This window comes from Onychostoma macrolepis, chromosome 14 (genome assembly GCF_012432095.1).
Source record: "Onychostoma macrolepis isolate SWU-2019 chromosome 14, ASM1243209v1, whole genome shotgun sequence".
Lineage (NCBI taxonomy): Eukaryota > Metazoa > Chordata > Actinopteri > Cypriniformes > Cyprinidae > Onychostoma > Onychostoma macrolepis.
The window spans coordinates 20050191-20065814 of record NC_081168.1 but is presented as its reverse complement, the minus strand read 5'-3'; the positions used below and the strand labels follow the sequence as shown (position 1 = coordinate 20065814).

At 37.7% G+C, this 15624-nt stretch overlaps 1 non-coding gene across 1 annotated transcript; it reads left to right on the top strand.

Annotated features, from left to right (window-relative positions):
- Positions 1-8: 8 nt before the first annotated feature.
- On the top strand, positions 9-81 carry trnaa-agc (transfer RNA alanine (anticodon AGC)). Its single transcript has one exon. It is a non-coding gene; the product is annotated as a tRNA-Ala (tRNA).
- The last annotated feature ends 15543 nt before the right edge of the window (positions 82-15624 follow it).

Here is a 15624-nt window from a genome sequence, read left to right as displayed (position 1 = left end):
CTAGCAGAGGGGGATTAGCTCAGATGGTAGAGCGCTCGCTTAGCATGCGAGAGGTAGCGGGATCGATGCCCGCATCCTCCATTTATGGTGCTAATTTTAATAACTTCAATTAGGTACAACGCAGGAAACACACAGAAGCAATTTGAGGATTATTGAGAGATTACTAAATACCCAAGTAGTTGCTATCTCCTTTTAGTTTGTAGTTCCTTATAGATATTGTAACAATGAAATATTTGCTCTATAAACGAAATGGGAATCTGAAAGAAAAAAAAAAGTGCGTCATTAAATACATATTTAAAATATATTGTCATATCTTTTGCTGTATCTTTTCTATGGCAGAAATAGTAATAGTATTTGGTGAATAGTATTCACGCATTGCACATGTAAAATTACTTTTGTTACCTTTAAACTAGGAAAAAAGAAAAACTGTCAAGCCATGAAACAGCTTAATAATGAATGGCCTCGTGGGGGAAGAAAACACAGGAACAACAAGGTAAAAACTCTGTGTATTGTATTGATTTATAATCAAGCTGTATTTTTGTCAAATTATGCAAAACATGTGAAAGTATATTATATATTTGTGCGTATTTAAGACATGTACAGCACTACCTATTAGTCTTAGTAAGACAATCAAGCCGGCCATTTTATTCCACAAATGTTTAAAATATAATATGCATACACAATGTTTAACTTGAGATGGTGGCGGAAATGTTCATGCCTTGAAAAATATAACAAAAATGTTTATTTTCTGAAACACCACAGGGCCAAAATTGGCCAAAGGTAAAGAAACCTCAACAGCTAAGTACCTTTATTTTAAGCATAAATGAATGTCTTTCTCTGCTTTTCCACAACGTCCCTGTCCATTAGATCAAGATTTGTGTTTGATGTGGGTGCAATGAGCCAGACACCATAAAATACTTATGACTCATGTCACTGTATATAATCATGTAGTTTCCTTTGCAGCCACCAGGTGACAACAGCACACTGCAATATAAAATATTTGAACTCATGTATCATTCACACTTAAGAGGGCCCTGAAGATGCCTGCCTCAAAATCCCCATTTATGAGAGACTCACACTCATTTTATGGTTAAGATGTGTTTTATTGAATTATATAGGCCTAATACTTATATAAGGATTTTCACAGTCACTATTGTTGTTATGCCTTTTGAAATATAGCATACCTCCAACCTGTTAGTTTGGATATCTATAGTAGCCTATATTTAGAAACCCAAAAGGGAAATCATTATTACTAGCAGTAAGTTGTGGCCATCAGAACTATTACTCTTCTTAAATGATAAGAACATGTCTTGACAGCAAACTCTACATCAAAAAGCAATCATTCTGAAATGATCAAGCCACCCAGGATCTACCAATAATTTAAGCAGTAAAAGTGGTTATTTGTCAGGATGAGTTACCGTTAACATTACAATACGAACATTTTGTCTGCAGAATATAGTTATCAGGATGTACCGTAGTAAATGTGCCTTTGTCATGAAGAAATTACCTGCTGTGACCCTAACACCAGGCCTAAACTGGCAAGCAGTGCAGTAGAACTTTGCAGTGACAGTTATATTTGTGGCAACAAATGAGAATCATATTTTCAATTACCAACATTGTTTTGTTAACTGACGACTTTTTAGAAGAAGCATAGCATTAAGGTCCACCACAAACCTAGCTGCCAGTGGACTGTAAGCTGATATAAAAACAAAAGTGTACTAATCCGATTGTACAAGTTAAAGGAACTGTTTAACTAAAAATGAAAATTTGCTGAAAATATACTCACCCTCAGGCAATCCAAGATGTAGATTAGTTTTGCTTCTTCACTGAAACAGATTTGGAGAAATTTAGCATTACATCACTTGCTCACCAGTGGATCCTTTGCTGTGAATGGGTGCCGTCGGAATGAGAGTCCAAACAGCTGATAAAAAAGTGAAACAGTGCTTGATGTGTGCATATCTCTCTCCTGATTCAGACAAGATTACTTTTTTCACTTAAGAAATAAATATTTTGGATAGAGGACTCATGTTTTAGTTGGAAGCAACACACTGAAGTTAAAAACATCTTAATAATGGATTTGTTTCTTATAAACATGCAGCTTTTTGTGTTAATTGATGGACTGGAGTCATGTGGCTTACTTGTAAATTGTTTTGTTTTTATCAGCTGTTTAAACACTATTCGCTGCAGAGGATCCATGTAGGCCTAACTGTAAATATGTGGTTATGTAATGCTACATTTCTCCAATTCTATGCCAATGAAGAAGCAATCTCATCTTGGATTGCCTGAGGGTGAGTGGGTTTTCCGCAAATTTTCATTTTTGGGTTAACCATTTCTTTAACATGAATTATCTACCAATTCTCCAAATTGTGTGTTGAGTGTTGTATTTTTTAAAGCCTGAGCGTGGATAATATCCTTCTAGGTTCTTTTTTTCTGGACCCCTGCCAAATATGCCAATCAGACACAGTAATTGTCCAATACAATACTGATATTCAGATCTGGCCGAATTATGACTAATTAATATAATCCCTGAATAGCTGCATTTTCACAGTTTGCGCTACTGAGCTGTAAGTTTATTCGTCAGCAGTATCAGACTAACAGATCCGTGTTGAATTTCTGAGCACTCCACCAGAGAACCTGCTCTGTCTGTGTTCTACAGCAAATATTAATGAACGCATCGGCATAATACGATGTCCTCGGGCGTCTCCACGGTTATAACACCATTCACTTGAATCAATATCTCTGTTGCATTTAATTGATGGGCTCATCTTATTCAGCGAAGGACTGAGAAACGCCTGGGGCGAAAGAAGAATGTGAGGTGAATGTGTGAGGATAAGTGGCTGGGTTTTGTTGAGGAGAACCTCACTGATGTATATGCTGTAATCACACTCATGTGTTGGTCAGACGGGACCGCACAGCAGACCGGGGCGCCCAGCCTTGTAGTGTGGGTTGAGTTCGTTGCGTTCACTTCTCTTGCCCGTAGGGGGTTTGAGGAGCAGCTACACAACAACAGCTGTTGCTAGCAAGAGAGAGGGAGGTCATATTGAGACCAAAAGAGAGGAGTGACAGATAAAGAAATGGGATGTTGGAGACCAACAGCTCAGAGGCGTAAACACAAGACCTGTGTTCAGTAGCTAATGAAACTACGGTTGAATATTGTCCTATTTTCCCTTTCAGTGCAGCAATACAATCGAATTGGACTCACTCACTAAGGTGACTAGATTTCAGAAATGAAAACCAGGGAGATTTCTAGTTCAGCGATCAATTTACATTTCCAATGATATAAACTATGAATTAAATAATTAGGAGGGGAACAATTCTGGTTTTGTGTACTTTGACTGTGGTAATTGTGAGTAATTATGGTAAATCATACTCTTTCATAGTATTGTAAACTACTTTATTTACAGGACACTGAATATTCTGTTTTTAATTGTCTTCATTTCAATGAGTTTTTTCACCTAAAATTGTGTGAACAGATGAAATTGAAATTACACATTGTATGCTGCGGTGATAAAGGCCTGATATTTTGCATGCAATATCTGGCTCATTACGTATAATTTCACTTTTCAGGCTGTAGACACACAAGACAGCTCCAGATGGGGACCAAAAAAATGAGGACTGCCCCCAGAAAAACTGGAACGCCTGGTCACTGTGGATAGAGAGTGGTTAGTTAGACATGAGCAGAAAGATTTTGTTTGGTCCTGCTGTGTTATTAATACGAGCCATTAATGCATCATACTTTCAATAACTCTCTCTCTCTGTGTTCATCTCCGCTGTCTTTTCTGCCCACCGAGTCCATTAAGCACAGAAAGCTGAAACGGTGTACAGGCTGATGATAGTTTCTCTCTCAGCCTCTGGCCCTCTCCACTCCATCAACCTCTTTCTCTTTTTATCTGTCCCCCCTCTCTCTTTCTCTATCTCTACATTTTCTGTCTTTGCTTTCATAAACTCGACCCTTTTTTGTGTTAGCTGAGGTTAGAAACCTCACTGAAGTGTGTGTGTGTGTGTGTGTGTGTGTGTGTGTGCGTGTTCTTCATGTGTCCTCTGGGCCAAATTGTGTTGGTATTCCTGGCTGAAATCAGGGCATGCATCATGATGGCCTCAATTGGCTCATTAGGGCAGAACCCACCTGAGCCCCAGAATTACACACACAAACAGAGTTAACTACAGAGTTAAAGCAAGATATCTTCATTAGTGGCACTTACTAAGGCACACATTACTATTACTTTTATTGCACAGTTAGTAACACTGCACTTTGTGCTACAGACAGGAATGATACCTAAAATTGTTGAGCAAAGGTGTTTAACAGAGTTCAGCAGTTGGGTTCTGGAAGTAAAAATGCCATTTATTTCCTCTATATGGAAACTGATTTGAACAATAACTTGTACTGTAAACATTTAAAGTGGTAGTCCACCAAAAAGAAAAAAAAAATGAAAACTGTGATATCATTTATTCCGTCTCATGTTCCAAACCTGTATGACTGACCAAAAAAAAGATAGTTCGATCAATCTTGTTAACCTAATGGTTTTAGGTCACATTGACCTCCATAATATGTACAAAAATACTATGGAAGTCAATGATTTAATGTCACTCAGAATGCTTCATGGGATTCTAGTTCTTTCCCTCATTAAATCTGTCAGGGACACAATCTTGTAACTTTGTCTTTTTGTCCAATTTCCAAATGCCTTATTGCTTCAAATCAAAGTTTGTAATGTGATTCACCTCATAGCTGGTTGGTTTGGTTCACAGCTTATATCTCTTAAACAAAGTCTTTTTTGAAATCCCTGTGGAAAAAAATTATTCCAGGAAATGAGGCTGCTGAAAAAGTAGACTCTCATTTTGCACTCTATTACTCTTCTAAGTGACTGAACTTATGATTTTTAACCCTAACGCTATATGTGCAATAGTGATGCTTGCCTTTGCATGCACCACAAAAATACTATGGTAGTATATATTGCACAGTAAGCAGTGCACTAACCATTCCGGATGGCGTTCCAGGTGGCATGTCTCTGTCCTCACCTTCCCCTCCCGCCTCTTCTCAGGGGGATTCTATGATGTCATGTCTCTGTGTCACCCCCTCTGCCCCGCCTCTCTCCCTTGGGACATTAGCCAATTTGCCAAAGTGCCTGAGCGCCCCACCCCCCAACACCCTCTCGCTCACACTCGACCTTTGACCTCACCATTATCAGTGCAGTGTGACACCACAGCATGACACTTCACTGAGGCAATGGGCCCACACGTGCTCGTAACAGCTACAAATCACCAATGCAGCCATTTGTGTGTGTGTGTGTGTGTGTGTGTGTGTGTGTGAACGAAACAAAGAGGGGGAGTCGTGTGGGTTTGGATGTGTTGGCTTGTTCGAATGTGTGTAAAATTCTGATATATGGAACATGGGTGCACTAGCAGTATGTGTGAGTCTGACTAATGTTAGCACATATGTGTGTGGGGTGTAAAAAAGATTTAACCTCAGTCAGCAGGGACTGCGCCATCTGAGAATTGTTCTCTGATGATAAGCTGTTTTGCGTGGCTGGTTTTACACACGTGTGCCCGCACAAACACTCACAGAAACTGTCCATACTAACTCACTGTACAGATGGACCTGACGGAGTGACGCGCACACACACACACACACACTTCTTAGAGTGACGCCATCCTCAGCCTTCAGCTGGTGATAAATCATACTACTCTTCCACACTCCATCACGCAAGAGAGAGAGAGAGTAGAGATAGAAAAAAAGGAGAGATGTCACTGGGCAGTCCATCACCTTTTTGTAAAAGAGACCAAAGGTAGAAAGATGGTGAGGGGGAAACAGAAAGCGCTAGAGAGACGTTCCATCAGCTCTTTCCAAGGACAGGTGTGCAATCTTGTGAATGTCATAATTGAAAGCTGTTTTTTTCTTTAAGCTGAGCCAGATCGAATTCTTTTCTACAGCCGAGTGTTTCCAGAAAATACCCACGTTGCACTGCTCTGCAGGAGCGCTGTATTATTTGAAAAATTCCCCAAGATAAATATAGGGTTATGTATGGTGTAAGTGGATAGGCAAAGTGCTCAAGAAAACGGATTGTTAAGGAACACATCAAAACAAGAGCAAACTACCATGGTGGCTTTTCAGTCTGTGGGGTTTTATTTGAGTATTTTACCTATAGACAAGCCCAGGCAGAATCTGTGGATTTCTAAAAAACCTTCTTTGATGATTTTGAAGGAAAATTGCAGAATGGATTTGAACATGGTGAAATATACTAATGGAAAATTAATATTATGTTCCAGTATACTCACTCACATGTCATTCTTAACCTGAAGGATTTTCTTTGGTGAACACCAAAAAATTTTTTTAGCACAATGTTCATGCTAACTGGGAGATGTTAAGCTCTAAAAATAGCTATATTAAATTCCATAAAAGTATTCCTTAAAGTGAGAGTTCACTCAAAAAATAAAATTTTGTCATCATATACTCACCCTCATGTTGTTCCAAACCTAAATGAATTTGCTGGTAGCCATTGGCTTCCAAAGAAGACTTCCATAGAAATTGGTTAGCAACATTCTTCAAAATATATATATATATATATTTTTTGTGTGTGTGTGTGTGTGTGTGTTCAACAGAAGAGACAAACTCATGACAACGAGTAAATGATAGCAGAACAGCATTCAAAGTGTTCAAAAGTTTGAATTTGTAAAATGAAAAAAAAAGGTTTTTGAAGAAAGTCTCTTATGATCCCCAAGGTTGTTTTTTTTTTAAAATCAAAAATACAGTAAAAAAACAGGAATATTGTAAAATATTAACATTTGAAATTTTTTTTTTTTAAATTCTTGTTTTAAAATGTCATTTACTCCTGTGATGGCAAAGCTGAATTTTCAGCATCATTGCTCCAGTATTCAGTGTCACACGATCCTTTAGAAATCATTTTAATATGCTGATTTGGTGATCAAGAAACATTTCTTATTATGATAAGTCTTGATCAATCAATATTTTTGTGCATACTAACATTTTTTTCAGGATTATTTGATTAATAGAAAGTTCAAAAGACCAACATTTATTTAATCTTTTGTAACACAATAAAGGTCATTGCTGTCACTTTTTATCAATTCAATACATCCTTGTTGAATAAAAGCATTAATTTAAAAAAAGCACCTTTCTGTCTCCTAATTTTGAAAGATTGTGTATATTCAAATAGGGTGCATTTGATGTATCCATGATGGCAAACACCATAAGTTTCATCATTGATCACATAACCCAGTGAAGGTGAATATTTCCAGTGAATAAACAGAGCAGAGAGACCTGCGTTCTTATTGGCATCTGAAAGCATTATCAAATTAGCCCAAATATTTAATAAACAAACCCTCAAGGGGAACTCTGGGAATAGCGAGCGTTCCAATTCTGATTAGTTATCTGTGGCGATTTCTCTGGAAACAGATTCCATGTGGGCCTGTCCGTTGCATAAAACGAGGCATTGAGATCTGACCTCAGAATGCCTCAGAGCGAGTGGCATTACCTTTGACCCCTGTGCCCTCTGCCACATTGATCTCTGCGCTGATTGGATCGAGAATGGAGGGTTTTTGTGGCTAAGTGGCAGAAATGAATGGGGTTTTGTTCTGAAATAAAAGAGAGGAAGGTTTTGGTCTGACTGAGCCGTTGTTGAAGCACTGCGGTTGTTTTGTTTTCCCTCATAATTCTATAATGACATCATAACGCTCATAACGATGTCATAATGACAAAAGCCGCCCACTTTCGAATGCATTTAGAATGCTCCTATTCATCCCAGGTGTCAATCATTTTTCCTCGCTCCTGTTGCTATGCCTCTCAATTCCTTTTTCGCCGCGTCCCTCTTTCTCAGTCCTTCTCTGTTCTGAGTCAGGTATAAGGGACAGCGGAGAGGGACGCGTGTATGTGTGTTTGTGTGTGTGCTGACAGTTGATTGGATTAGAGAGGGATGCGTTTGTAATCGGGGGGTATTATCTCTGTTCGTCTTGTGCATTAGGGAGCATTAGCTCTCTTGGGATGGGGTGGAAGGGGGGAGGTACTGCTGCGGGGGTACTGTACACGCTACCTGCCCTCCTGCTATCTATCTCCCTCCATCCGCCCCCGGGGGACCTGCAGATAGCACCCATTACTGTCAGCCTCGCCTGCCTCTAATTGGTCCAGATAGGAGCCCGTCGCTGCTGAGGGAGGGGTTTTAGATTCGATTAAGAGTTTTGATATGCCGTTTCTAAATTTTTAATGACCAGTAACTGAAAAACAATGCAGCACATTAAATGCAGCGGGCAACCCAAGATGACCGTGCCGAAACAAAAACCTAGAGACATATGAGGCTGGGACGACTGGATGTGCAGGATGTTTATGGCCCCCTGGTGCAAATCAGGAGTGTTTTAAGAGAAATTTTATGATTACGATGGGAGTTTGCTGAACTCATAAACTCTTTACTGAAACTAGTGAGCTGCCTTGGTGTCTGCTGCCTACATAGACAGCTTCCTAACTGAAATTGACTGATAGTAAGTGACTTGATTTCGTTTTGCAACTCCACAGGCCCCAAAAAGCTTTGCTACACAGGAGACTTGACAACTGATTCCGGTAGAGTTTGGTGGTAGCATGTTGCTAAGCTTACTATGACTACGTTTACATGGACATCAATACTCTGATTTTAATACGATTAAGACAATACTCTGATTAAGAGTCTACCATGTAAACAGAGATTTTTGATGACCTTAATCCGGCTAAAGTCATAATCGAAGTAAACACAAATCGAATTAAGACATGTGGAGTATTCCTATTTTAGTCGCATTATTGAAGTGCAGCACAGACTTGTAAACACCTTAATCACATTATTACCGTCGTGTAGGACTTTTCGCCGCATTTTGCGACAGGACACACACACGGCAGCGATCAACCATTTGACGGCAAACAAAAGAGCTTCAACACTGCTGTCATCTGTATGCACGTACAAATAATTAACTGCACTTGAAGCTTTCCTAAAATTAAAAATGAAACACCCAAAACTGTGTATGGCATTATTACAAAGACGAACTATATGTTTATATGTGAAATTCTGGTGGGGACGTCGGATAGCGTCGCGTGGTGACGTAGTGACGCATGCCATTAATCGATCTATGTACTCTAACATGTAAAACGGGAACATGAAAGGATTATTTTAAAAGCAACTCATGTAAACACTTTAATCATAATATTGTCTTATTCAGAATAAGGTAAATAACTAGATTATTGATGTCCATGTAAACGTAGTCTATGTTAAAAATACATATAACTCACAAATATTGAGAAACATTCAGTCATTTTAAAAAAATGTTATATTTCAAAGTATAATGTTTATATAAAGTACTCTTCAATTAGTAAGCATATTTGATTAGATTTTTTTTTTTTTTTTTGCGTACAACAAACAGAGCATGGTACTCAGTACAATAGAAATAATGGAGAAATGAACAAAGAAATTGGTGAAAAACAGTAATAATAATAATGAAAAATAAAATAAAAATAATGAATAAATAAGAGCTAGAAAGATACAAGAAAAGAAAATGCTTTTTCAGTCTTTCTATTTAAAAATTTCATGCCTATACCTTTTGTAACAGTTTTTGCATCAGTAACATTAACATGCTGTCTGTGTAGGGGGCAGAGACAGACTTGGAGCTAAAGTTGGCCTGACTGGAATACAGTTCACTAAATTTCACACTGGAGCTGTGTGTTATTCTACCTTTAACTTTGGATTTTTAATGTACACTAAAACTCTGACTAATACTACGGTTTACTCTGAACCCAGTCGGCAGTATGAACTCTGTACAGTAAAGAACAGACACAAAGCGAGAACAAGATGCGGTAACAAGGAGAGAGAGAGAGTCTTTTCTTAAAAGCTTTATTTGTTCTAGCCTAAAAAATGAAATAATGTTCAATCAACACAGCGTTCTGTTCTGCGTCTGGGGTCTTTCACTAGTTTGCATTTCCCAGTAGATTCAGACTTTATTTATTCAACAAAGCTCCGGCGCTCTCTGCGGATCACAAAGCCAATACGCTAACAATGTGCAAAAGAGCTACAACATCTCTTAAATAATGTACAACCTTCAGAGCATCTGAAGCTAATATTCTTCATCTCATGCACGCTCTCGAGACCTGTGTTCACTTGTCTTTCCGTCCTCATTTATGTTTGTTTTTCCCTGCGTATTTCAACCAAGTGTGTCCGTGTTTGTTTGTGTACGCGTGTTTGAATGAGTCTTGCATGTGGTTGTCGGTGTGTGTGTGCGCGTGTAAATGATGAGTGTGTCAGCGCCTATGTATGGTGGCATGTCATAATACAGCTGATACTCAGGCTATTAACTTGTTGACACTTTGGGGTCAGTTTGACAGAGGCCTAATGCTCAGTGTGACAGAGTGGAACCTCTTCATTATCCACAATGTAATGGTCTCATCGCTGAGGGCTTTCTTCTCCTCTCTCTCCGTCTCCGTCTCCGTCTCTCTCTCCCTCGCGTTCCACTCATTCCTAATTTGCAGCCTGGTTCAGTTTGGCAACATTCTCCTTATTTCCTTCACCTATATCCTTCCTTTCCGCTCTCGCTCATCCCTCATTCATGTCTGGTTCTCTTGCTCAGCATCCTGTCCTGGTCCTCTGGCCTTCATTATTCACCCTCCATCTTTCATTTCTCTCCTTTGGCTCATCACTTCATCTTTTACTCTCTTTCTTCCTCATGTTCCCTCTCTCTCACACAGTTGTTCATACATTCACCACCACATTTTCTCCTTCTTTGCTCATCTATTCTTTATTCCATCTGCAATATCTGATAGAATCTCACAAAAGCGTCAAGAACAAGTCAGAGTCATATTTCACCCCAAAAACAGAGGCGATTACAGGCGTTTTGCTAACTTCTGCTAGATTTAGCCACTGAACCGGAACCACACACCCTCTCCAAAAATCTCACATGTGAGCTGCATGATTAATTGAAATAAAACCTTATAAACTAGCTGTTGTCAACAATAGAGAAGCTTCCTGTGGTTTTTGCTAAAATAAAAGTTTGTTATTTAGTGTTTCAAATTATTATTAATATTATCATCCCTAAATACTCTATAATTTTTTTTCTGATTGGCTTAAAAATGATGTTTTGTTTTGTAAGTATTGGTTTTACTGCTCTCAATTTATTGTGATTTGCATAAAAATTTTTTTTTTAAAAACATTGTATTAAAGTAATTATTTATTCTAATGAGATAATCTAATGGTTAACACTTTTGAGAGTTCAAAAAATCGAAAAAAGTAAAATGTCTGTATCCATTACGGTAATGGGATTTTGGTGGGAAAATGTGCTTAATTGTCAAGAAAATCACGTCTTAAAAATCTTAATGGTCCTTAAAAATAGGCTTCATTTTCTTTATTCAAAATGTGTTTTGCATTTTTTCTTTTGCTTTTGGGCCAAAATGTAATCTGGATATGTTTTTGTGAAATCTTCCTGCTCATTTTTTCTCTCTCTGTGTGTCTGCAATTTTGACCCGCCTCCGTTTCCACCTTCTTTTCCCTTTCAATTTGTATTCTTCCTCTCCACCTCCCTCCTCTTCTCTAATTCTCTCTTCTCTCCCCTCCCTCTATTTTTTCCACTTTATTACTTTCTTCGATTATCCACTCCTATCTTCCCCACTCAATACTTTCATTTCATGCTCCTCTCCTCTAATCTTTCACCCAATTTCTCCCTCGTTTGCTCTTGTCTTCCTGTTTTCTCTGTTTTAAGAGGGTGTCCCATGCTTGCCTCACTCTGTCTGCCTCTCTTTCACAGTCTTCTCAGGTTTTCTCACCTCATTCTCATGTTTTCTCTCTCTGGGAGCTCCAGTCAGCTGGAAAGTTCCTCAGTTTTCACCTCCACTGACTTTACAGGTGAATCTCACAACGAAATATCTGGGTTATATTTCACCCAAATATTGAAAGAATAAAATAAGATAGAAATAATATTGTTGCATGAAGCTTAATGAAAATGAAGCCTGCTTTAGCACTATTAAGTTTTTTTTTTTTTTTTGTGATGTGGACCTGAAATTTAAAAAAAATAATAAGAAGTTGTTTTGATTTTGGGTGAAATATGACCTTGATATTTTGTGATTTGGTGCACAATAATAATTTCTTATTATTATCAGTGTTGAAAGCAGTTGTGCTGCTTAATAGTTTTGTGTAAGCATAATAATTTTTTTTTTTTTATCTGGATTATTAAATCCTGAATAAGAAGTTCAACAGAACACCAATTTTTTCATTTGAATATTTTCTAACATTATACATGTTTTTACTGTCCCTTTTGATCAATTTTATGCTTTCTGAATAAAATGTAAAATAAAATTAATTTTTTCTTCAAAAATATTAAGCAGCACACCTGTTTTCAAATTTAATAATAATAATAATAAATGTTTCTTGATCAGCAAATCAGCATATCAGAATGATATCTGAAAGATCATGTGACACTGAAGACTGAAATAACGATGCTGAAAATTCAGCTTTGCATTAGAATAAATTACATTTTAAAAGATATTAAAATAGAAAACAATTATTTTCATTTGTAATAATATTTCACAGTATTACTGTTTTTACTGTAATTTTGATCAAATAAATGCAGCCTTGGTGAGCATAAGATTATTCTTTAAAAAAAACAATAAAAATCTTAAAAGGCGATCACAGTTTCTGTTTCCTTCTGAGTTTTTGTAAGATCCTTTCAACCTTTTCTGCTGTACTGCAAACCCCAGTTTCCCTGGGGAAAAACTGAACCCAGTCTACTGAACTGACCGGGAAAGGCTTTTAACTTGGGAAACCTTTTCACATGCCACTACATGCACACTTAAGAAAATAAATGATGGCATAAACAATTGAAAACATGCTGTCTTGGCACATATAAAACACACACACACACACACACACACTTGATCTCTTTTCATCTGTGCTCTATCATTCTGTCATAGCATCCCTCCATCTCTGCAGGAGTGTATTTGCTGATGCCTGCAGACGTAATTTACTACGCCTCATTCCCACATGCCGGCTGACTCACAACTTACTCACTGAAAACTTACCTTCATAAACGCTGCCCTGTGTGTGTGCAATGGCAATCACTTTAAAGGACGTTCTTATAAGTATGTCACAGTGTGAGCCCATTGGGTTCTCAGAAGTTTTTTTTTTTCAGGAGAAGAAATATCAAAATATTCTTAAATCATGACACATTCACTTGAGGTCCAGTTTACTATTAACAAACCATTAAAGGAACACTCCACTTTTTTTGGAAATAGGCTCATTCTCCAACTCCCCCAGAGTTAATAAGTTGAGTTTTACCGTTTTTGAATCCATTCAGCCGATCTCCGGATCTGGCGATAGCACTTTTAGCATAGCTTAGCATAAATCATTGAATCCTATTAGACCAGTAGCATCGCGTTCAAAAATGACCAAAGAGTTTAGAAAGTTTTCATATTTAAAACTTGACTCTTCTGTAGTTATATTGTGTACTAAGACCGGTGGAAAATGAAAAGTTGCGATTTTCTAGGCTGATATGATTAGGAACTACTCTCATTCCTGCGTAATAATCAAGGAACTTTGCTGCCGTAACATGGCCGCAGCAGGCGCAGTGATATTACGCAGCGCCTGAAAGTAGTCCCAGCCAGGTAAACCAATTATAATATAGCCGGGGACCACTTTCAGGCGCCGCGTATCACTGCGCCTGCTGCGCCATGTTACGGCAGCAAAGTTCCTTGATTATTACACCAGAATGAGAGTATAGTTCCTGCCAAATCGGACTAGAAAATCGCAACTTTTCATTTTCCGCCGGTCTTAGTACACGATATAACTACAGAAGAGTCAAGTTTTAAATAGGAAAACTATCGAAACTCTTTGGTCATTTTTGAACGCGATGCTACTGGTCTAATAGGATTCAATGATCTATGCTGTTATGCTAAAGTGCTATCGCCAGATCCGGAGATCGGCTGAATGGATTCAAAACGGTAAAACTCAACTTATTAACTCTGGGGGAGTTGGAGAATGAGCCTATTTCCAAAAAAAGTGGAGTGTTCCTTTAACTATGACTTTGCCTCAATAAATTAATTTGCTACTTAGTAGTTGTTAAGTTTAGGTATTGGGTAGGATTAAGGATGTAGAATATGGATATGATAATATCATGAACAATATGTGTTTTATAAGTATTAATAAACAGCCAATGTGTTAATAATAGGCGTGCTAATTAGCAAATAGTTAATAGTGAGAGTTGAGAATTACCTATTAAATTGAAATGAGTTAAGGTTTAAAACAAGAAAAATATCTGCCAGGAAAAAAAATAAAAAAATTAAAGGGAAAAACAAGATTTTTTTTTTTCTTACCATTGGCAGATATTTTGTCTTGTTTTAAGCAAAACTCAATTTTCATACATTTGTCAGAAAACAAGACTTAATATCTTATGTCATTTTGCTTCTCAAGTAAATTTATCTTAATTTAAGAATGTTTATATATTTGTACAGAAAACAAAAATGCAGAGTAAGTTTTTTTTCACTTTAGAGTTCGATTGAGTTTGAGACATTCTCTTCTGAAACTCTCAAGGAGAACTAACAAGCAGAAGTCTCTTTCGCTTCATTTGATCTCATTGCTGTCTGGTTGAAAAAAATGAGATATTAAAGAGATCTCATTTTTGTTTGGGTTTATTTGTGTATCTTAGCACAAATAAACACGCACGTATGCTTAAACATCATGGTACAGCTGCACAGATGGCTACATTATCTCAGTATGATCACATGATTTTGACGGACCACACCAGTGATTAGACTGATACCTTCATTGACCAATCAGTCGCCCCGACTTCCCTCCTGCTTCCCAACATCTCTGACACCATACAGTCCTGTCACCTCCCTGGACTCAGCGGTGCTAATACATCATGTGACGGTCCGTCTGGCCGCCCTGCATGCGCGAGTCATAAATGTATAGATCAGAACGGGTGACAGTCTCACGGCCCTGCGGTAAAAACCTTGCGGCAGTGATGGATGTGGACCCCAGAGAGAACATCAACCAGCAGCTATCAATCAAAAGCACAACAGGAAACGGCACTTCTGCTTGACGTGGGTTTAGACTCTAATTAGAGGATGAGATACAGGAAAAATCAGATCACTCCTGCAAATCACTTTTTGGATCAGTAGTTTTTGCCTGGTTTTCTAGTTAAAACATCTGAACAGCTTAAACATAGATTTACACTACATTTCATGTATATTACGAGCATATTGGCTGTTTATAAGTACTTATAAAGCACATATTAGCCTTATTTTAACTCCTTAATCCACCCCGTACCTAAACGTAACAACTTCTAACTATTAACAAGCAGCAAATTTGTTTATTGAAGCAAACGTTGTAGTTAATAGTTAGTTAATAGTGAGAATTGGTCCCCAAACTAAAGTGTGACCTTTTTGAAAGAAGTCTCTTACGATCACCAAGGCTGCATTTATTTGATCAAAAATGCAGTAAAAACAGTAATATTGTGAAATTGTATTACAATTTCAAGGAACTGTTTTGTATTTTAATATATTTTAAAATGCAATTTATTCCTGTGATGGAAAGCTGAATTTTCAGCATCATTACATCACATGATCCTTCAGAAATTATTAATATGCTGATTTGGTGCTCAAGAAACATTTCTTATTAT